The sequence below is a fragment of the Cyanistes caeruleus genome, chromosome 18, assembly GCF_971803275.1.
Source record: "Cyanistes caeruleus chromosome 18, bCyaCae1.hap1.1, whole genome shotgun sequence".
NCBI classification, from domain to species: domain Eukaryota; kingdom Metazoa; phylum Chordata; class Aves; order Passeriformes; family Paridae; genus Cyanistes; species Cyanistes caeruleus.
In genome coordinates this window covers 6,129,223-6,152,089 of record NC_141718.1, presented here as the reverse complement: position 1 = coordinate 6,152,089, position 22,867 = coordinate 6,129,223, and the positions used below count along the sequence as shown (strand labels likewise).

At 45.0% G+C, this 22,867-nt stretch overlaps 2 long non-coding RNA genes across 3 annotated transcripts; one reads left to right on the top strand and one right to left on the bottom strand.

Moving 5' to 3' along the window:
- Positions 1-5,354: 5,354 nt before the first annotated feature.
- On the bottom strand, positions 5,355-7,121 carry LOC147649897 (uncharacterized). Its single transcript, XR_015277652.1, has 2 exons — positions 6,947-7,121; positions 5,355-6,851 (listed from the first exon to the last, which is right to left on the bottom strand). It is a non-coding gene; the product is annotated as an uncharacterized LOC147649897 (long non-coding RNA).
- An 8,963-nt stretch (positions 7,122-16,084) lies between these two features.
- LOC111936783 (uncharacterized) lies at positions 16,085-19,708 on the top strand. Of its 2 annotated transcripts, XR_015277651.1 has the most exons (3): positions 16,085-16,523; positions 17,180-17,374; positions 17,820-19,708. It is a non-coding gene; the product is annotated as an uncharacterized LOC111936783 (long non-coding RNA). The 2 variants fall into 2 exon arrangements; XR_002868326.2 differs by lacking the exons at positions 16,085-16,523; positions 17,180-17,374 and adding an exon at positions 17,483-17,624.
- The last annotated feature ends 3,159 nt before the right edge of the window (positions 19,709-22,867 follow it).

The window sequence follows — 22,867 nt, the reverse complement described above, 5'->3', positions numbered from 1 at the left end:
ATCAAGCCTTTTCCAATGCACGTGTGGCTTAGGGATCTAGGATTTGCCTCAAATGGATAATTTTATAGCTTGCATCAGAAGTGTGTGCTTCTAGAGATTAATAAGTCTCACAAGCTCAGCTGTGAGACTTTAACAAAAAGAAAAATTTGGGTTCCTTACTGAACATTTACACCTGGAAATGATAATCACATTAGAGTATTTTGCATCCAGGTAGTGAATCTGAGAACCAAAAGATTGTTGGAAAGTTTCAAACTGCTTGAATGGAGCATGTAGTCCATGATAAATAACCTTATCTGATGAAACTTCCCAAGAAATAAGAAACTTCTCAATAAACAACTTTGACTTGATTATTAGCTGCTGAATTCACCACTCCTGATCTTGAGTAAAAGAGACAGATGCTTTTTAACCAAGAGGTTCAGGAAATCCGAAGTTCATAAAGCCAACACATCTGGTGGCTGTGCTTGTGATGGATTTCACACTCCAGCCTGGCTTGCTGACATTTGTCTCCAAACAACATTCATTTCAAAAGCAAGGGTGAGAGCATGGCTGTGACAAATTGGTTATCAAATTAGACTGATTACAGATTTTGTTCTGTTTTTAACACCCATTCTGTGAAATTTCCTTTTCTCAGTCTTTAGAGAGACTCATACCAAAGCTTCAGATCTAAGCCCTGCCAAACCTCCGATTTTTTTTTCAGTTCTTCCCCCTCTCAATTTAAGAGAACTGCTGTTTCCTCCTAAAGAGACCCTCGCCTAAGGCAAGGCAGAGCTGCTGGGAACAACAGCACTTCTGAGACAGGGAGAAGAAAGAGGGATGATCAGCCAAGATGAAATTCCAGAGGTTTTGTTCTTTGGCTTGCTGAAGAGAGTTTTATTATAGGATAAAGAAAGAAAGGACTCCTGGCCACTGCTTGTGAGGCTTTTTAGATGGTGTGGATCAAGCAGGAGTTATTTTAGATAGATGAGTGTGTGCAAGTGTGCCCACGTGCACAGTGCAGGGGAGGTCTCTAGAGACTGATACCCTAGGAAAGAGGGGAAGTTAACTGGTATTAATTGTCAAGTGAATACCAGTGTTTAGTTGTTGTATGATGGAAAAGAGAAACTGTTGTCATTGCCCCCTAAAGGGTCCTGTAACATCCACCCACCTGCCCCTCATATGCTCATCCCTGTGAGGGGGGAACAGCCCCCAAATCCCCTGGAATGTCCTTGCCTGGGCACATGGATGCAGAACTCAGTGAGGCCCTAGCTAACTGAAATCTGTGGAAATGTGTCACATGTTGAGCCAAGTCTGTAGGAGGTCTGCTGTGACGTCCTTACGTGTCGCTCCAGACAGAACGGCGACTTTATGAAGTTCACTTTGGAAAGAATTGACCTCATTATCCCAAGGTAACAGCTGCTAAAGCACATGGACTGTCAGGACTCACTCCTGGTATCCAACACGTCTCTCTTGCTGCATATTGTTTTCTGAGAGCAGAGGAAGGGATGGAGAAGAGGGAAGACAAGTGGGACCAAATGTGGTATGGCCTTGTGACAACAACAAATCCTGGAGCTGCTCAGTCTGGGAACTGTCACTGATGTAACACAGCCCATAGGTACATCCACAGCACTGACCTTGCACTTCCATTGTTATTTAATTTATTTTCTTATTGTATCTATATTCAAAAGAGCTTGTGATATGTCAAAACTGCCATTAAAATTAAGAAAATCAAAGTCCCCAACTTTGCTCTTGACTTTGCACGTACTTGCCTGTTACCCCTACCCTGACAAGAGCCTTTGAGAAAGTGACACAACGCTGCTGTCACTCTTTTTTCACCACTGCAGGTTTTTTGATGAAGCTGAATTATGACCACAGCTGCAAAACACCGTATGGTGTAGATGATGTGGGGATGTGGTTCTCATAATGAATTCAATTAGAGCCTGTGTTAAAATGCACGGAGTGCAGCGCCTCATCCCCAGCGGTCTCAGCATTCCCAGCAGCTGTGCGCTGTTGACTCCCTGCCCTTCGCCTTGGAGGGTCGCCTCCCCTTGTCTGTGGCTGTTTCCATCTGGTTCCCACTGCAGTGGAAGTGTTGGAGGCAAAGGATGCAGCCTGGTGCAGTGCAGACCCTGGGGAGGGAGAGCAGACCGGGGCCTCGCCTGGAGGATGGAGATGACCTTGTGTGGTGGAGAGGATGTTTGTGTTCTCAGCAGAGACAGATGAAGGGAGGCACAGGAAGGATCTGGGGACAGGCAGCAGTAAGTGTTAACTGGTGGCAAAATATTCACACAGGGAGACAATTTGTGAGCTGAGATTTTAATTTTTGCCTTTCTATTCCTGACCTTTGCTATCGGGAATTGAGCAGAGCAGTCATCAGTTCCTCCCTCCACGTGCAAGAAAGCAGCTTTTGCAATTTATCCTTAGCTTTTAGGACCTCTAGGGAGTCCTCACAGCAGTGTTTGAAACAAGTCCCTCATGCATAAAGTAATCAGGTTTTTCCAGTCACCTTTTAGAAACCCCTCCTGGTTCCCTGCTGAGTTGGGATGCTCTGCTGAGGGGCTGTGCCCCACGAGGGAGAGAACAATAATAACACAACTGTTCTGTGATCACCCTCTCCTCCTTTACCATATGCACTTGATCACCTGGTATAGGGGGACTACCAGGCTTCAGGGAAAAAAAGAGAATTAAATTTGAGTCCCACCACTGTAGCACAGGGATTTTGTAGCACAGCTAATAGATGGTGCTTGGGATCCACGTTCACTGTATCTGCAAAAGGGGGAATGCATGGCATGTGTATTTATTTTTAAGGAAGTAATAACGTACCTTGAAAGAAATGTTTTAAAACGTTCCAAAGATCCGCCAGCTGTTTGCAATTTTGCTCGACTGCTAGAAATAAAATGCCAGTTTTGTGGCACGCTGCTGTAAGGAGTCAGCTCCTTCAAATGTCCTTCTGAGCCTTGGTGTCAGCTTATTCAACAGCCACCCTCAGCTGAGAAATCTCTAACTTGAAAGATCATATCCCCCCCTGTTACTGAACACCAGAATAACCTTGCACAGCAGAAGTCTGCTCTCCCACGTATGAGCTCAGCCACTATTCCCTGCACTCAGATTTTCCTGGAATTTCAGCTCTAACCTAAGTTCCTGGGTGATTTGTTGCAGGTCGCTTGGTATCTGTCTTGGAAATGTTTTGGTGAAATGCAGCTGGATGAAAGATTGCTGTTTTCAAAGCATTAGCTTCAGCTGACCCACTGGAAGAGCTCATACTCCCAGTTTTGTTATTTTGCCTCCAGCAGTTTGCTTTATTGCAAGCCCTCAAAAAAAATTCTCATCCCTAGGAAACATCTCCATTGGGTCAGACAGCAACTGAGCCTCATCCCAGGCAGATGAAGCAAGGCTGGGATTGCTCACACAGGAAGAATGTGGCTCTGGGAGCCCCCTGCCCCACTGCCCATCCCATGGGGGAGCCTGGCCCGTGCCCAGGATGAAAGCAACAGGGTTTTCCTGGGAGTGAGCTCTCCTTTGCACTCCCAGGAGCTGGGCAGGTCTTTGGGCTGGGCCCTAGGACTGAGGTGACCTGGCTGCAGCAGCTTTTCCAGCAGATGATGGAGTGACACCCCAGTTGTGCAAGAAGCAGTATTAGGAAGGCAAGGTCTCCATCACTCTGCTGTGAAACAAGAACAGAGTTGTTCTTTTTTCAAAAGCTTTGAAGGTGACTGGACTTGCCAAAGGCCCTGGGTCACACACAAGTCCTGCTGGCAGCCCCAGGTGGCTCTGGGCAAACTGATCTCAGTGTTTGACATGTCAGGTCTCTGCCTCAACCCTGGTCCTGCATGTGCGCTACAGGGATTCCATCCTAAATCTTCTCATGTGAATAAGCAAGGTTAAAGTGGTTTAATGTGAGAATTTCTCACTTCAACAAATGCATTTCTTTCCCCTGGTCTGAATCACAGAGGAAAAAAAATTGTCAGCATTTCAGCTACAAAGGATATAAGGCTGGTATTATACCTCGTAAAACAAGTGGTGCAAACCAGAGCCGTGTGTAACGCTGAGTGGGCAACTCTGCAGCTGAAGTGCAATAGATTATCTCAAGCTCGAGCAGTCAGGACCATCAGTCATGTGGTTTCCAAGAAACTGAAGATTTAGACAGAGAAATGACTTGCAGAGAGAAACTCTGTGACTACGTCAGGGGAAAAAAAGCACATTTAGTCAGATCTGTTAACTAACATGGCCTGGGCACCACATTTCTAAAATAAACGGGTTTTTTCTTATCCTAGGGAACAAGATCTGTGTGATTTATCTAAATTCCTGTCTTGCCTCTGAAGATTCTGTGGAGAATAATGAATGAGAAGCAAGCTAAGCCCAGGCTTAAGTGGCTGCCTTACAGGATTCCCAGGGCTCTGGGGCCCCTGGCTGGCCACCACCGCTCCTCTCCCCTTGCAGAGGCAGGCTCCTCAGCACAGCAGAGCAGAAGAAAGACTTTTCTCTAACAATTAATTTGTGTGACAAGATGTGCTGGAAAGAAAAAAGCAGCAGAAGAAAGGAGTTTTCCTTTGTTGCTTGTTTATCCTTGAAGCACGCTCTGTGCACCTGACACGTTTGCTGGCTTCATTCTGGATCTAATGCAAGACACTGGCACAGTCTCACTGCTGTGGTTAATTTTAAATGCAACAAGATCACGCTACAGTACTTGACACATCTCTGAGAACAACATCATGACACTGTTGACACTGAATGTTCGCTAATGGCATCTGCTGCCAAACTCCGATGTAAAATGAGTGGGATAACAACGGCAGCATTTAAAAAAAAACTTCATTCAAGGGAGCATTTAAAATTTTATCAGGTCTAACTGGCATGGTGGATTTGCAAACGTGGAGAATATCCAGTTTCCTTTGCTTACTCACGAGCTTCCATGTGCAAGCCAAGTACAGCTCCATCCCCTGGGGCAGGGAAACCCAGAGGTGCAGCAGCCATCCAAACATCTGTCCTCGCAGCATGTGGTGTCTGCCTGGGCTCAGGCAAGGACCAAGCTCCTGGTGTTTCTAGTTCTCAAGAAAAGCTTCGTTATTGGGTTATTAATGGCCCTAAAACAGTTGCATGGATAAGTCAGAATGTAGCCACTCCATATTTTCAGTCGATCAAATATAATATAATAAGACGAAAATCAAAGTTCTATAAATAAATATGGCTGAGTTAATCATTAGCTAATGATCTGTTGGTGAGGATGTAAGCAGAAAAGAATTACTGGTTTGCTCTGTGATTGCTGTGAACATTTCTGTGTGTGGATGCAGTTATATTGGCTTAAATTTTATGCAAATACAACTTCATTCACACTTTTGCTAACACAAGCTACTTTCCTAAAAAGTACTCTTATTTAAATATTTACACAAAAAATCAGTGGGTTTTAAAACACATCCTTAGTTTGGACACTGTAAGCCACTCATTTAGATTGTCAGGACTGGGTATAAACAGGGCTCCTATTTTTGGAGATGGTGAGAAAAGAATTGTAGGGAAAATACTTTTTTGTACTGATGTTTCAAATCCTGCTCCTTCCCAGCAGGGAACTGTGGTAGAACTAATCAAAATGTTTGAGTCCCAATGGGTTTCTGGTATCTGTATGTCAGTGGCATTTGAAATTTAAACATCGTGAATGTTGAAATTTTTATTTGGGGGAAGGTTATGGGTTTTAATCTTTTTAAAGTGGTTCTACTCACAGAAATAGGGTTTGCAGGTCTTTCAGTAGTCTGGGGCCAAAGCAGAAAGGGAATTTTTTATTCTCTCTGTACAAGCTGCAGTGGAAATCCTGAGTGGGGCTTTGCTGCACAACCTCAATTCAGTGATGATGATAATAAGTTCCTCCAGTTGTTAAGTACGGCTAATAAAGTTGAAAAACACCTTTTGAAAAATGATTAGGTAGATAATAAAGTATGTCAACTTGAAAATATGCATTCTTCATGTGATGACTGGAGATAGTTTATCACTTTATGAGTGACACATCCATTTATAAATATTTATTCTCTCCGGTGGTACTGATAAATCTTTTGAGCCTATAAGCCCATTGATACATACACAGTAATATCATTTGTCTTTCCAATGCATTTTATTTATTATTGACTAATTGCCTGCCAGATTGTAAATATGATAGGGGTGGCATTGTGCTTTGATTAACTGTATGTTAAAGTACCCAGAGGAATTTAGTTCTAGCTCTGAGCAAAGACATCCAAGGCAATAAATTGTATATTTTGAAATCAGCTATGCAGTATGGAGCTGCAGCACTAGTTAAACAAGCTGAGCAGAGGCATTTTCCAGAGCAGTTTATTTTGATTAATGGGTTCCCAAAAGCCTCTTGCTGCTGTTTACAATGGATTTGCTGTAATATTTACAATAAACTGGGGTAAGTCAAGAGAGTTTTAATGTACTTCGACAGGTTACTTGCACTTCACAAACCCAGGAGCGCGGTACAAAGTCAAACAGGTACGTTTTGTCCTCTTCTTGGCACACGTGGGGATCTTTTCTTGTTCCTCCTCTTTCAACTCCACTCTCAGACATTTCCTTAGCCAAATGTTTAAAACCAGCTTAACACATCTTGAACCATCTCTGTGATGACTGGAGATAATTTATCACATTAGAACTGACACACCATTTATAAATATTTATTCTCTGTGGTGGCACTGATAAATGGGCTCAGCAGCGTCGGCAGAGGCTCGTGGAGCCGATTCCCTCTGCCTGGTTCTCCCAGAGCAAAGGGCTCTGGCACCAGCACCTTCCTGGGCTGGCAGGGAACACAGCCAGGGCCCTGCCACCTCTTGATTAACTCCATCAGAACACTCGGAACTAGGACACTCAGGACCTTGTTCACCAGCTGCTCTCAAGCGTCCCTGTAATGAAATTCAAGGTTTTCAAGCTGTCACAGCAGGAGTTTTGTGCTCTGGGCGGCTCTCGATGCCCACCACAAACACACTCGCTTGCTCACCTCTTGGTTTTTGTCTCTTGAAGTCATAAGGGACAAATGTCATTGTCCTGCCCAAATAAAAAGCCCTCTGTGGTAGCTGGCTGCCTGAAACACAGCGCAAGATGGGCAGAGTGTTAATGCTGGAGACGCCTGCCGGCACTGCCAGCCCCTCCACTCACCCCCTCTTCCCTAAAAATTGAACTAGTTTGTCAGGCTGTACTTATGCACCGTGTAATTTGACAGGAATTCTATTGTAATTAGCACCCACTAATCACTGCCAGCCATGTTAGTTAGCTAATTGTACCTTGGGCATTCAAAACCCAAGCAAACCCAAACCTCGTACATAATTTAGTTGAAATAGATGAAATAGCCAAATGTGCGTGTTCTCGTGAGGGATGTGGCAGGGAGATGGTGACACGTGCTGGTGGCTCCTTCTGAGCCCTGCAAAGCATCTCCCTTGGGGACCTTCTGGACCTTCTGGGTGTGGGTGGTGCTCTGTAAGCTGGCAGGGGCAGGGGGAGCTTTGCAGGACTGCTGCAAGAAATCCCCAGGGTTAGAGAGCTCCAGAGGCAAAACTGAAAGCAGGAGCCCTTGACAGATGGGCCAAGTCAAGGAGGAATTTGGCATTTCCAGCTAGGGGAAATGATCTTGCTCAGATAATTTATTTTTTTTTTTTTTAATTCTGTTTTTAACACCTTTTATTTTAAAGAAACAGGGAGTGCCATCACCCAGGGCTGTGCAGCAGCATTTCTTCCATGGAGGCAGGATAACCTAACTCTCTTTGATTTCCATTATGCTTTCCAGTGGATCTGAGATGTAATTAATTAATTGATTTTTGCTGCCAGTCCCCTAATTAACACTAAATAAAAATTCATGCCAGGGTTAATAGCTTTAAAGGTTGGAGGCAGGAGCTTCTGGTGCTCAGGTCTGTTGCCCGTTGAGCAGTGCATTTGGGTTATATTCCCTGCCATGCTTTTAATTCCTAATCAATTGAAAGTTAAATTTGTTCTTAACTGAAAGGGAGCCAGAAATGGGTTACTGTTACACAACTGGTTTTGTTTTATGGCCTTACAGGGCAATGTTCACAACAGTTATAGCACCACTGGGCAAACTGGGATAGCATGGCCAGGACACAATCCTGGTGTAATATGGTCCCCAAACCAGTGAGATTTATACCTTGTGCTCCCAGTGCTTCCCATAAATGTTGCACTTTTTGCTCTCTACTGGAAAATTACCAACACTTTGTATTTGTATGATGCTTTGAGGCTCTGAAGTACTGGTTAATTTTACGTGTGGTCAGTGGAATTTTACTTACAAAAAGGTCTGGTTGTTTTTATTCATTATCTCTTACTAGACAATAAAATTGAAAACTAGACAGAATTATTGAAAATATTGCTTTATGTGTCCATAAAATGAATTATCTGAACTATCTCATTTCCTCTCCAGAGCAGGAATGTTAAACTGCCTCAAAGACCTCAACTGAACCTGGGAAAGGCTCCTGGATTTTGGTGGTCCATTAAGCCCTTAAAAACATCTCCATGTAAATGGTGAGAAAAATGATAAACATTCTCTAGTTGTCTAAAAAAAATGCAAGAGAAATAAGAATGAGATTTTCTATCTGACTGCTGTTTTTACTTTTATTCCCCTGTGCCTATTTGGCTTAACATCTTCCCTTCCCTGGACCAATCCTAAAGTGCATCAGGGAAATACTCAGGGCCAATATCATAAGCAGTGAAACACAGCCCTGTTTGACAAAAATGAGGTTTGATAAAAACCTCTGCAGGGTGGCTAGGAGATGGTGTATTTACCTTCTTTTCTGTCAATGAAGAACTTGGTTTATGAAGTGGGATTGAAGCAGTTCAGGTAGGAATGGCTAACATCCTGTAATTCCAATTGTTGTTCATTGTGTTTGGGCAGTCCCCTGAGAACATCCATATTTAATGGGGCTTTTCCTTCTCCTGGTTTTTGTTACAGTACTGTCCTGAAATATGGGAGTGTTCATCATTTCTCTTCCATTTTCCACTGCCTTCTGTTCTCACTTTCCCTCGTGCAGCCACAGTGTGAGCAGCTGTGCAGCTGCTGTGCTGCATCTCAGTGCCCTCAAGCTGCCAGGGCTCAAATTTGTAACATGGTACAAGCAAGGGGGAAATGGAGCTAAAATCCCTGCTCCTGTCTCTTCTTTTTGTCTGTTTGGGCATTTGCGGCACTGAATAGCCAGGAAAGAGAAAGGAGCAAAAAAAAGGCAATTTCCAATAGGTGCATAAAATACATTTTTTTCCAATTCATGCCTCCTAGGCTGTAAAATATTATTTTTAAATATTTTTTGAGTATTTTTGAGCTACAAGGTGGTGCAGGTTGCAAGGTGTTTGCCAGAGCCTAGCACGCTCTGTCTGAGTTGGGATCACTATAGCTAATCCCCGAGCATTCAACTCTGATTTTATCTTTTTGTTATCAACTTTGTTCTTTGATCCAACTGGAGTATCAGTTCCATTCTCTTCCTTTAATGATCTGCTGTTCATTTGCTTCTCTGCTCAAATCCCGTGGTCTGGGTACAGCCAGCCTTTAGCCCTGGCCACACTAATACATAATGCAGATGATAAAAGCCAGTGTAACAGAAAAGAGGTCCCAGGGAGAATACAAACCATGACAAAATAAGAAGGAAGCAGATGGTTAGGTATTAAACTGCAGTAATAAAATAACATCTGGCAGAATATCACACACACGCACTGATGCCCATCTGAGGAGTGCACTGATTTAAGTAATATGTTTCTCATTTTGGTGCAATTAACACCAAAATTTGCATAGCAAACAGTGGCAGAGCACACAGAAACTTCTTTTGAAAAATGAAGTCCAAATATGTCTTTCCTGCAAGGAGATTGGGCATAGCAGATGCTGATGGATTTCTGTAGGGTGGTGTAAAGCAATTAATGAGTAGTCATAGGTTCCTGCTGGCCAGAGAGCCCACGGCTCTGTTTGCATGCAGCCTGGCAGATGTACTCGTTTGCAGGGCTGGAAATGAGAAGATAAATGGGGAATAGGACTTGAGCACGTGGAACATCACTCCTCCCCTTTGTGGTGAAGGGAGGAGGATGTAGGTCTAGGTAGATCCTTAAAACCCTGCGGAGGTAAATCTGACTGCCTCAGTTCCTCTCCCGAATTTCCCTCCATGCGAGCTAGGGAAAGAGAAACCTCGGGGCTGCGTTTTTCAAAGGAAGTTGGAGGGAAGATGAAATCCCCGCCTGATTTGAGAAGCCACAGGCAGCACCAGATACCCTGCAGGCAGAGAGGTGCTGCCTTCACAAGCCCTGGCCTGCCCACAGAGCCCAGGGCCAGCCCAGCCTGATGAAAAAATGTTTAATTTGTGTTGCTGAGCCCATTGGAATGCTGAGGAAGCATTGGGAAAGCTGCTGGTGAGGGCCCTGGGGAGCTGCAGGGTGGTCAGCACAGGGCTGTCAGCAGCACAGGGCTGGTTAGAGCTGTGCTGTCCTTGGCCATCAGCACAGAGTGGGGCTGTCCCATGGAGAACCCTTCAGCAGCAGGTTCATCACACCCCAGGGACCCAGAGTACGTGGACACTGCAAGGGGGGGTGGGGGGAGCTGTCTGAGGGACCCTCTGGCTCTGGACACCTGCCCAGCCCTGGGGGACACCTCAGCCACCTGCTGACCCCACACTCCAGGGCACAGGAGGATTTGCAGCTCAGAGCTGGAGAGCTCCTGCATCTCCTGCCTGCTGGGGCTGTGTCTGAGCAGGGATGTTGCCTTGCTCCACAGCAGGATGTGGAGTGTGAGCCCTCCTGAGGGGCTCCAGCAGGAGCACACAGAGCTGTCCTGGGGAAGCACCTGATAAAGTCAGTGGTTCATTCATCAAAAGCCCATGCAATTAACAGCAGGCTGCAGCTGGCAGATTGCTGGTGTGTCACAGAACAGATGCCTTGTGCTCTGCTCCAGCCAAGGAAGCGCTGGATTTCCACCACTGAGGGCTGGGCCACACTGCAGCCTGGCATGTGCTTCAGCATAAATGACATTTCCTCTGGGGAACTTCCAGTCTAGCTTGGAATAAAAGCAGCTTTGTTTCCAAATTCCCTAGGAAGTAGAGTTCTGAGAGAGAAAGGCATGGGAAGAGCTCAGCCTCCATCTACCTGCTTGTCCCTAGCAGGAGGGAGGTGGGTGGCAAATGTTTATCTTCAGTTCTGCCATCCAGACGGATTTGACCATCAGAGCTGGGTCTGGCTGCTGGAAAATCCCATACACTGAATTTTCTCAGTGTAATTGGCTTTTGTGATGTCCCAGTGTGCTGCAGCTGGCACAGCATTACCTGTCTCTGCAGGGCAGGCAGGCTGGCCAAACAGCAGCAGTATTCCAGGGAAGGGAAAGTGTATTCCTTTCTGTTTTGGTGTGTTCAGTGAAAAGCCTGATCTTGCTTCTTTTGAAAACGGTGACAATAGTCCCATTGATTTCCTCAGAAGAAAGGAGTGGGAACACGTCTAAAGTTCTTCTTCTTTCAACAAAATGGAATAAAAGGGGCGCTTTCAACACACCTTTATTCCAATTCCTTCTGCCTTTTGTACAGGGGTTATCTGCTGGAAGTCTGCATCGCCCCATGCACAGAGAGATCCACATTTTGACATGAGCCCTGAATGCCATCACATTTTAAGTGAGAATGCAGTGATTTACTTCCCATCAGTACATCACTTAGATCATGTGCTATCTACTTTCCTATGACAATCTTTACAAGGAATAATAAGGATGCTTTCCTGGTAGCAGACCTAGGACACTAACAGAAAATGCTGAGGGGTGAAGCTAGAGGGATATTTATGGGTGGAAAGAGTTATTTGTATTAACAGAAATATGAACTACTGCAGCACCTCTGTGGAATTAAAGGCAGAATTTTGTAGTCTTAGGGACTGTGATGTGAACAGCAAGCTTTTTGCAGCAGTTAATTGTCTTGAAATCTGATTTCCAAAGGCAGCAGCCTTAATTTCATTTGTTCTTTGCTTGGGATCCCATGGGAGTTTGAGCTTCAGTCTCCAATAAATCAGGAGAGCAACATGCACTGTGGGCTGACACTCAGGCTCGCTGGGAATCTCTCTTCCCTCCTCACTGGGCTTTGGGTGGAGTCTTTAATTCTAAAATGGTTAGAATAGCCTTAATTCTTATTGCTAAGGAAGTAATGCTGCCAAAAGCAGGAAATGAAAGAAAGCCCTGCACTTTGCCTGCTCCTGCCCCCAGACCACCTCCTCCCTCCTCCAAACTGCAGAGTCCTCGGGGACATGGCACTTTGACCCCTGAGAACCAGTTTTCACAGGGTATCCTGGTGCCAGGCATTCCCAAAAACACCTGGCTGCACAAGCAGAACAGGAGCCAGCATCCTTCCCAGAATAGCTCCAACCAAATCTGTAGGAGTGAATCCCTGACCCAGGGACCCCTGGAGTCAATGAGCTCTTTTGGCTGCGGAATCTCACACTGAGCACATAACCTTTGCTTTTGCTGCGTTTCTGCTGGGTTTAACCATTCCACTGTAGTGCAAAATGGGGCTCTGATGGTGCCTGAGGAGCAGGTGGAGGGGTCAATGTGGAAACATTTGCAGAAAAACTGCCTGTCCCAGCTCATTTTACCAGCATTTTGCATTTCCCTGAGTTACTTTCTGAAGACGGATTAATTCCCTATGTGATGCCTGTATTTTGCTTGCATTTCTTCTCTTCAGCCCCCCTCAATCATAATCTGGTGCCTGCCTTCTCAACAGTAATAATAGCTGCAATATATTTAATAGCTACCCACTGCCAGCCTCTCTCAGCCTTCTCCATGGATTCCCCAAGGTACCAGATGCATAATGCATTTCCCAGCTAGAAATCAGACCTCGCCAGGATCTGCCCTCTCGGAAAAAACTCCTTCCTGGCAGGTTCCCCAGCACTGTGGGAATCAGCAGAGGCACACAGAGGTGTTTCCTTTCTCTGTTTGGGTGTGAAGAGCAAGGCTTGGAGCTACATCAGCTGCTGCAGACAAACAAGGCTGCCAAAAGCGTGTGTCCTCCCTGCAGAGTCCCTGACAGGACACGTCCTCCTGTCCCCAGCCATCCCAGCCACTGGGGAGCAGAGCTGCAGGCATGGAGCTGGGTGATGGGACGGACATTTTGTACCTAATTGCAGAAAATCTGTGAAATATTCCCAGAACTAACCCGACTAACCCAGGCTGACCTGTCAAAGGCCCTGGTCTGACCAGCTTTGCACTCTATCATAAAAATACTGCTGGATACGACAGCCATGGGGGTTACATTTACCTGCAATTTTCATTTCTTCAGGAAGAAGCAACTAATTTCATTATTTATTTGGCTTTCTATACAAGCAAAGAATGATTTAAAGCAATTTGCTGGTATGAATTCCTGCACTTCCTGGTGTCCTTCAGGACAGGTTTATTCTCAGAGGAGAAACTCATCAAATGACTCGATGAGGGTTTTATAAAAAAAAAAAGGAAAAGGCCATGGTAGAGCTGGGAAATGAACCCAGGAATGCTGACTTTGAACTACATGAAACCAGTTGCACTACAGTAGCATACTTGGTAGTTTTGCTTGGTTTTCAGCCACAGCTTTAAAGTTTGGCCAACAAAGTTAAAAAGTCAGGAAGGGGGTAATTTTTATTCTTCATATGAGAAGACTGAGAAATCTAAAAGCCTGATGCTCACAATAACTTATTATTGCTCTTTATTTGATGGAGTGACTCATATAGCACATAGCTTCAGGAGCAGTTTTGGGGAAAGCTATAGCTGAAAACACAGCCAGCTGTAAAAAGCTGCCATTTCCTACACAGCATCTACTTCAAAAGAATAAAATAGATGTCTTCTCTTTTCTGTCCAAAAAGTCACTGCAGAAGCAGCTTTCTTTTGTTATCTCCCAATAAATGTGTCTCTGTAATAGTGGAATTTACTGCTGGGGGTGTGTGTTTCTCACCGCTGCTTCCCCTTACAAAGGAGCTAATCTATCTTGTGCTGGGAGAAGGCAAATGATGTCATGTTTCCTGTGTTTCAGCCTACTTTCCAGCTGCTGCAGAAAGGCAGGGCTGGAGGTAAACATTTCACTCTGCAAGGGCAGAGCTGCTGCCTCTGGCTGGGCCGGGAGCTCCAGGAGCAGAATTGATGGCCGAGGCCTTTCTGGCCAGCCTGGCTTGGCTTTCCCCTCTGCAGAGCCTCCATGGGCAGCCCAGGCACACGGGATGGGCAGGAGGCAGCATTCCCATCCCTGTGCCCTGCTCTGGTGGGGCTGGAGCTCGGCAAGTCAGGGCACTCTGCCTTGGCACAGCCCCGTGCCCTAAGTTTGCAGAGCACCGCCTGAACTAGTTCTCCTTCCAGCAAGAGAGCCCTTGACATTCATTAAGGCTAAATTCACTCTCACATTTTAATCAATGAGATGGAAAAACAACAAAACAGGAATGCATAAGCAAGTCTGACTTTCTTCTTTTTTTTTTTCCCCCCCTATCAGCAGCCTAACAAGCCCAGGATAACACCCGCCTGCGTGCCGGATTCGCCCAGGCAATTATCACCGATGCAGATTGAATAATTATGCATGCAAAGGCCCGTCTGGTACCTGCCACATGCAATGACTCAATCCATGTGCAGGTGCAGGTGCTGCTGCTGCCTCTCCTGCTCCTCCCTGCTGCCAGCCACCAGCTCTGCCCATCACAGCCCTGCCCGTGTCCCCGAGCAGTGGCCCTGGGGACTCGGGGTGCCCTTGGCCCTCGACGCCTGCAAGGAGGCTCCTTGGCCTTCTGGGATGCTCTCTGTTGGGTGATGGCAGATTCTGCAGGTTTTCCACTCACCCTGCTCCAGAGGCAGTGCTGAAGGAGGGCTGCAGTCCAAAGGCTGCCTTTTCCCCACTGGCAGTAGACCTTCCTGCATGGATTTACCCTGACAGCATTATCCCTTCCCCAGGATTGCTGCCTGCAGCCCCACGGCTCTGCTGCCTGCAGTTTTCCACTCTGTAATTCTGTCCTTTGCCTTTAGAATATGACTTTCTTCATATATTATACCTTGAGTGCAATACAAGAAAATAAAAATGAGTAACAGCTTGTTTCCCAGCCCTGGATGGAGCAAAAATTTTGATGAATGGGCAGACTACTTGCATGAAAAAGAGCATGAATAATTTGTAATGAATAATATTCAAGTGTTACCTTTTTTTTCCACTCATAAATTGCTTGCAAATTTTACCTCCCCCCGAGCTGTTAGTCACCAGAGCAAATACAGAGCAGCTTGTTGGAAGCATTTGTTTTCTGCTGCTCTGAGCTGTGGTTAGATGTGCTGGTCACTCTGATGGATGGGGAAAGTCATCCTGGCATGTTTCTTCCAGTGACACTTCATGATTTCCAGAGCTTTGCATATATTTTTTGTCACAAGAGATGGCAGATGCTGAAAAAGCTGTTTGTTTGCTACTGTTCGTAATTTATAAATTACTGCTTCCACAGGTCTTAACCAATATTGGAACTTGACAGAGACCTGGATTAAGAATGAATTATGTTATGAAAAATGTATGGAGATACTTGTGCTGCTGGAGAGGCACAGTTCACCATTTTCCCCCATTTTTCTGGAGTTTTGCTGTTAAAAAACAACACCTCTATATTTGTGGAGAAGTCTTGTGGAGGTGGAGGGTGAGGAAGGGAGCAATGGGGCATGGGTGAGGTATTCCTCACCTCTGGCACTATTTCTCCTGGTTTTATTGATACATCAGGCTGCCTTTTCTCACCTGCTCCCTTGTGGAACACCTGGGAGCTCAATTTCATCCTTCCACCCCCTGCCTGTCCTCAGCTTTGGGGAGGGACACATGATGTCCTCCAGGGGTAAGCTCTGTCTTTTCCATGTTTTCACCTTTCCTCCCCCCAGGTCTGCAGTGGGGACAGGCTGTGGGGTGGGTCTGCAGTGGGGACAGGCTGTGGGGAGGTGGCAGAGGTGTCCCCACTCTGTCCCCCTGTCCCTGTGCATCCCTGCCCTGTGCTGGCAGCTCCACCCAGGGGAAGGACAAGGGGCAGCCCTGACCAGTGAGTGGTTATTTCCATGGGAGCTACATCTCACCTGACATTTTTCACTTTGAAATTCCAGTGGTTCTGAAGAAAACCTGTGTGCACCTGTGTAACCCTGCCCTGCCCTGCCCTGGCTTCTGTGGCTGAGCTGAGGCCAGGGAGGGTAAGGAATGTGCCTGGGGTGGCAGTGTCCTGACCAAGCTGCCCTGCTCCTTGTTCTAGGCATCATGTGGACACTGCTAAGCTATTTTGGGATCTCTCCCCCCTCTCCCATTTTCTAGTCCTTTTCCACTGACCTCTTCTAATCAGCTGAGATACTTTCCTGTTTTCTTTTTTTCTTGAACTCAAAGCAGTATGAAGGAATGACCTCTCTTCCATGCACATGATTGCATTTTAAACTTTAATAGCTTCCATACCCTTTTCTAGGAGGTGCTTTCTAGCTGAAGCTCTGTTCATTGCACTCACATTCAGGGAGCAGCCAGAAGATGATGGCAAAGTACAGCTTCTGTATCAGATCTCCTCCTGCATGATGGATGCTTCAAATTTAAGCTACACTTTCTTCCAAGCTGAAGATATGTGAGGTTGAGGTTCATCTGGTAGAGTATTTATTCACATTAGGCAGCTGTAAAGAGATCTGGTTTGGCTATGAAAAAAATTGGAGTGTAATGGAGTTAATGCTAATTAAGAGATATCTTAATAATGCACAGTGATTTCTTAATAGATGCCAAGAGAATGGGCTTAAGGGGAGATTGGGGAACACACCCACAGACCTGCTTTTGCTCTGTCACAATCCCTCCTCTGAGGTGCAGAGGAATGTTTGATTTCTGGGTGTGTGTGTCTGGCAGTGGAAACCCAAGCAGCCAAGATTACAGGACTTCTGCTTATCCTAAAGTGGATATGGGTTTTTTTGGATATTCCGAGTTTAATGACTGATTTCCTCTTAGCACCTGGTTGCTGATCATGGCCTCTCCCTAAGTACAGGGAGATGGTTTGGATACACCAGGGATGGCCTGGGAAAAGTGGATTGCTGACACAGACCCCAGAATGGAGAAGTCAGAGCCCAAATTGCTTCCTGGTTGTGAGGAATGTGATTAGCTCCTGGGTGGATAGCTCTGTTACAAACTTTGATGTGACAGTAGCTGCTCAAAGTGGGGAAAAAGGATGTGTGAGAAGTTTGCAAAAATCAGAATAAGGGCTTTTAGCTTATAGATGTCTTTTTCTCTCTTGGTGGACTTGTTTTGGCTACATCTAGGATGGGGATGAGCTGGAATCCAACTTGCAGTGGATAAAACACTGGAGAGATGAGCTGGTCCCTACAAACCCCTGCAGACCACCCCTAAGAAGTAGCTGGCTTTGCTTCCAGCCCAGCTGAGCTCAGCAGCACCCCAGCCCTCGCCAGCAGCCCAGTGCTGCTTCTCCTTTTCCAGCTGTACCCTGATTACATCAAGTGGGTTTGCTTTTGATGTAAATCCAGCAGGGAGGGTGTGTTGGGGTGGGAAGTGAGGATATGAGCTGGAACCCCAGCTTCAGTGTGAGAGCCTGGCGCAGGGTCAGCGGCAGCAAGCGATTCTCTGTGACCTCTGCTTCCTCTGCCAGGAGAGCTTGCATTGTGCAGCCATGAACACATAATTCACTGGCACCCACCGGGGAAATGCCCTGCTGGCACTGCACAGACATCCTCAGCCCAAGGAAATGAGGTGCTGATATGAGATTTAAAGACACACAGCCCTACAGGAGAGATGTGGGAGACGGATTCTGGGTGGAATGGAGCAATATGCCAGTTTGGCTGGATTCTTTGCAACTTTATTCTTTTTAATGCAAGCATTCAATACTGCTGGTGGTTTTCCATAATTTCAAACCACCTTTACTCCTTTTTTTCCTCTGCAAACCAGGAAGCAGAAGAGCTGAGTCACCCCTCCAGAAGACATTTCCCACCAGAGATGTTCTGCCATGTGATCCTGGTATTGATCCTGGTATCTCTTGTCACTGGAGGAGCTCCTGTGTCACTCCCAGGCCTGGGTGAGGGTGACATTCCTCCAGTGGCATTGCTACAGCAAAGGCAAACTCACCACTCAGTGTACGCTGCAGAACAAGTAAATCCTCTCTGTTTGGAAGCATCCCTGTCTGCACTGAGACCTTGCCTTTGGAAGATGATAATGTGAAAAACATCCTGTGACGTTTTTGCATTTGTTCTCTGGGAGCCATCCATCATTTCTAGCACCGTGACTTCTGGGTGACTCCTCTGTGCTTCTCCCTGCCACCGTGTGCCAGCTTTGTGCCAATAATCTTGGATGACAGTTATGGAGGTCTAAATTCATCCCTCATTTTTGTTATATATTGCCTGTGATTTAAAGCCACTTAAATATATATTGCCTGTGATATAAAGTCACTTAATTGTCTTGTTTCTCTTCTGTAACATAATACTGCGTTTTTCCTCCCTGTCATCTGCCTGCTCTCTGTGGATCCAGGCAGAGCTCTCTTGGGTGCAGGTGTCTCAGCAGACCCTTTGGAACAAATAAACTACTTCAGGTGATTAACTTCTGGACTTGGAACTGAAGATATTTCAGTTTCTCTCAGTTCACTGCTAACCAGACTGAGATCTTCATGAGATTTTCTACAATGTTTAAATCCTAACTACTTGAGTTCACTGATTTTGTGAGAATCTTGCCTCTCTGGATTCACTGGGGGCTTTTTTTGGTCTTGTCTTTTAAAAGAGCATCACTAGCACCAGTGCATAAAAAAGCTCCTGAGAGAGATGTCCCCAGATGGCTGGAATCTGCTGTTTCTTCAAATACAAAGAAATTTGGGCTGATATCATGACTTTCCCCAGGCTCCACTCATCAGTCTTGTGCATGGGGATGGACCTGTGCAGAACCAGCATTGGAGGCAGGAGAGAAGCTGCTTTTTCTGTTCTAGCTTGGAGCAGAAAGTCCCTTGGAGCTGACACTCTCTACATAAAATCTGAGTCTCAGCAGTTTTCTTTGGACAGCCAGCTGCTGTAGAGTTTGTAACTTAATAAATATTTCTCCGTTGTTACCTGCTGCTACAACGCATATATTGGGTATTAAGAAATTCCATCTGGGAAAAGTGATATATACATATTTAATGGAAGTATTTTAGCACCCAGAAAAGTCAAACCACTCTGTTCAGGCATCCCTTTGTGTGCTCCAAAACTGCCACAAGAGTTAAAGCAAGTTATGTATGTGTGATCTCCTGTATTAAAGAAGCTACATTCATATCTTCCATTCTCAGCCTCCACCTCCTCCTATTCAATTTACAGTCTAGACTCTTTAAAAATGCCTTGTTATTGGTTGGCTTTTTTTTTCTCCTGTGGGGAAAGGGCACTTTTGAGACAATGCTCTCAACTGGAGATTACACAGAGTTGGTGCATGTTGGTGCATGATAACAGGAGAGGTTCCAGCAAGCCCCAATATGTAATAAACTGCAAAGGCATAAATTGCATATGATTAAACCTTTGATGGTGGGCTGTTAGGAATTCCCAGTGCAGCATGCCATGCTGCCTTTTACATCAGCCCTTACAAGAGCACTCCCAGACTCGTTGGCTCCAAGGGGTTAATTATACATTATGGATTAAAACAATGAAGGATGCTTGTTAATACTCAAATCATTGCATGGCAGCCCTGGGTGACTCCCTCACTGCTGCTGCCAATTTGCAACACTCACCTGGGGCAAGATAGGAAAAGCTTGTCACTTCTCACCCCCTTTTCTCTCTTTCCCTCCTCCTTGCTGGTTTTTTTTTTTTTTTTTCCCTAGTCTGCAACATCAATTTGCTTGTCAAGGTAGATGACAGGTGAAAAGCCTACCTGATTATTGAAATTGTAAGGTCAAAAGCAATTGGATCCATCTGCTATGGATGGTAATTTACAGCCAATGCTGGCCCAGGCATGCAGAGATGAGGGGCAGGGGGGGCCTGGTGGGTGTGCTAGAGCAGGGGATGATAAAGAGGGTCAGGGAGGGGGCCCTGCTCCCTTTCCTGGGGGTGAGGTGCCTCATCCCTTGGCTTTCAGTCTGGGGGAACTGGGTGGTGTCCTCAGAGGCACCAAGGAGCTGCTGGTTGCTGTCCCTCCATTTTTTCCTTCTGACTCCAGAAGCTTGAGTGCCTTTTGCCTGCCAGAAAGCAGCACTGACATCAGAGAGGTGAGCTGAGATAATGTGTCTGTCTAAATGTCAGATGCTGAGTGGATATGCTGTGCCATGAGGAACTCTTCTAGGACTTCTGAGTTCTTTCTTGTTGCAGAAGACTTGAACAAGCTAAGTTAACATCTATAAACCCAGGACGAAGTTATTCTTTCAGCAGTTGCAGGCTTTGTATTTTTGTTCTTCTAAATAATAGCTGGAATAAAATTAAACTCTATAAACTCTATTCTCAGCCTAAAACCCACCCCACTGTACCATCAAATATGTGAATTTGTACTCATCCTGATAAGCTTTCCTGCCTTCAGCTTGTCTGAGTTAGTGGGGCTCTCTAAACACTCACTCCAGCAGATTTTGTGCTGGGCAGATCTGGGATCCTCCATGTCAAACTGGAGTTAAGCAGTTGAGTGATGTAGAAAACCTTGGTAACAAAGGTTGCATCCAGGGCTTTTCCTTTTTCTCTCCCTTAGAATGGTGTGAGATTTGTCTGGAAATCTTCTGCCCTGGTCCTGGGGAGCCCCTCTGCTGTGAGGCTGCAGCCTGTGCTGATGTCTGCTGTGTCTGAGCAGGAGTCCCTTTCCTTATGCAGTTTTTACAGAGTGGCTCTGTATTGGTGTCTGTGTGGCTCCAGTGAGAATGAATGGAGTGCCAGTGTGTGAGGATCCCAGGGAATAGCTGGGGAGCGAGAATTAATCTTCTGGAAGTCAAGCTAATTGAGCAGTGATGGTGTTTCTGTATCCACATCCCCACACAGCAACTAATCCCTGCCAAAACCCTGGCAGAGCCTGTCCTAGTCTTTTTACAGACTGAAGGAATGTTTGATGGCTTAAGGAAGAGGAAAAAATAAACAAAAAACCAAAAACCAACTGTGGGGCAGCATATAGTAAATAAGACTTTGACCTTATCTGAAGTACTTCTGTGTGCTGAATCTAGCCAAGGACTCTTGAATAAAACAAACCTGAAATTTCTAGGCCAAGCAGGTTTTGAGCTATGGCTCCACAATAAATTGTTAGAGGAATATTTCAAAGGCTGAATTGCACCTCATTTTTCAAAGTCCTGTATCTCGCAAACACCTTGTCTGATCTGCCACAAACTTTGTCAATAAACTAAACCCTGACTACTGATTGTATATGCAAAGTTGTGAGCACAAAAACTGCATGAATCTTCACTCTTACCTTAATCAGCTTCCTTACAGGATACATCTCCTTCCCCCCCCTACATATTGGCAGAGATTTTGGGGTTAATTAAAAAAAAAAACTATAAATCCCAAACTGGTTAGTGCTGAATGGAAAGGCATAGAGCTTGCTGTTTTCAAGTTCTGATTATGGGAACTTGGATAAATAAGAAGTTTGAAGCTGAGTACTTTAAGTTTTCTTTATTTTGTGCATGAACCTCAGGAAAGTAAAAGTAGAGCAAAAGAAAAAGCAAGGGGATTTGAGACAGGAGAAATGAGTGAGTCTGGGACTTAGTGCTTAGTGTCATCCTCTATAACTGTTATGGATAATTATTAATCTCTGGGCCTTATGGCTCTCTGGCAAATGTGTTCTTGGAAGAAGGTCTTGATTAATCTGTGTTTCTGTTTCAGAGGTGTGGATAAACACTTTTTTGTTTGCTCTTCTCCATTTGTACACCTGCAAAGACAAGCCTTTTCCAGTATCTGCATTTGGATCCATGAGGGAGTTATTAATTACACTGGCACCACTATCCAGTAGCAATGGGACAATGACCCTGCACTCCAAGTAATTTGCTGCATGATGATATAAGGATTCAAATTATTTAACAGTTTAATAACAGACTAAGGAAACTTTGCATGTCTGTGCTTATGATTATTATTTCTTTTAGCACTGCTTACTTCTAGTCTTCCTTTGGCTGTGAAGGAAATAGAGGAATCATAGGGTTTATTTTTTTTTTTGTAGCTAGATACTGCCTGGAGCCTCTCAGTTTTTCAGGGATAAAAGTTTCAATTAAGTATCACAAATTTAACAATTTTTCAGACTTAGGTATTTAATCCACATTCTTCTGTGACACTTGTAATAAGTTTACAGAGAAATCATTGAGGAAATACCCACTTCACTGAAACATGAAGGAGGAATTTGGGATGTTCTCTTTAAAGATCTCAGCAATCTGTTAATATGTTTCAAGTCATCATTTCTAAAGAAACAAAAGTAACTGAGTTGCAGCAGTGTTTTCATGTCCAATTATTTCAGCACTTGTGTTGGGTCTGAAATTGAAATCCTATCCATCCTCATTATACAGATATAATCAATATCAGTAATTTAGAAGCTGGGGAATATCTTCATTAATATCCTCTGTTAAGTGAGCTTTAAAAGTCATTCCATTATTATCCAGCTATTATTTTGTCACAGTATGAGATTTAAAAGTAATTTTTCAGTGTGCTTGCTAACCCATACCAAGCTGATAAACACCTAAGAAAATAAATAAACAAGCACCACTTAAAATGCTTTTTTTTATCAGACATTTTTTTTTCCCAAGCTGCTGCCTAATAGCAGCACTTCCAAGAAGTGAATCACTCTGCATTTATTTAAAATACTATTGTGCCTTTTTATTTTTTTTTTTAATGTGTGATTGCTTTTGTCCCAGCTAAAGCTGCTGGGCTAACCTTGGCCCTGCTGATCTTTTTGGTGGTGCTCCAGGTGTGGAGGTGGGACACAAACAGCAGTGGCTGGAGATGCTGTGGAGCAGATCCAGGCTATAAAACCACATTGGTGGGGAGTTCAGGAGTGGGGCTGAAATAAATGTGTGGGTGCTCAGAGGGCAGGGCTCT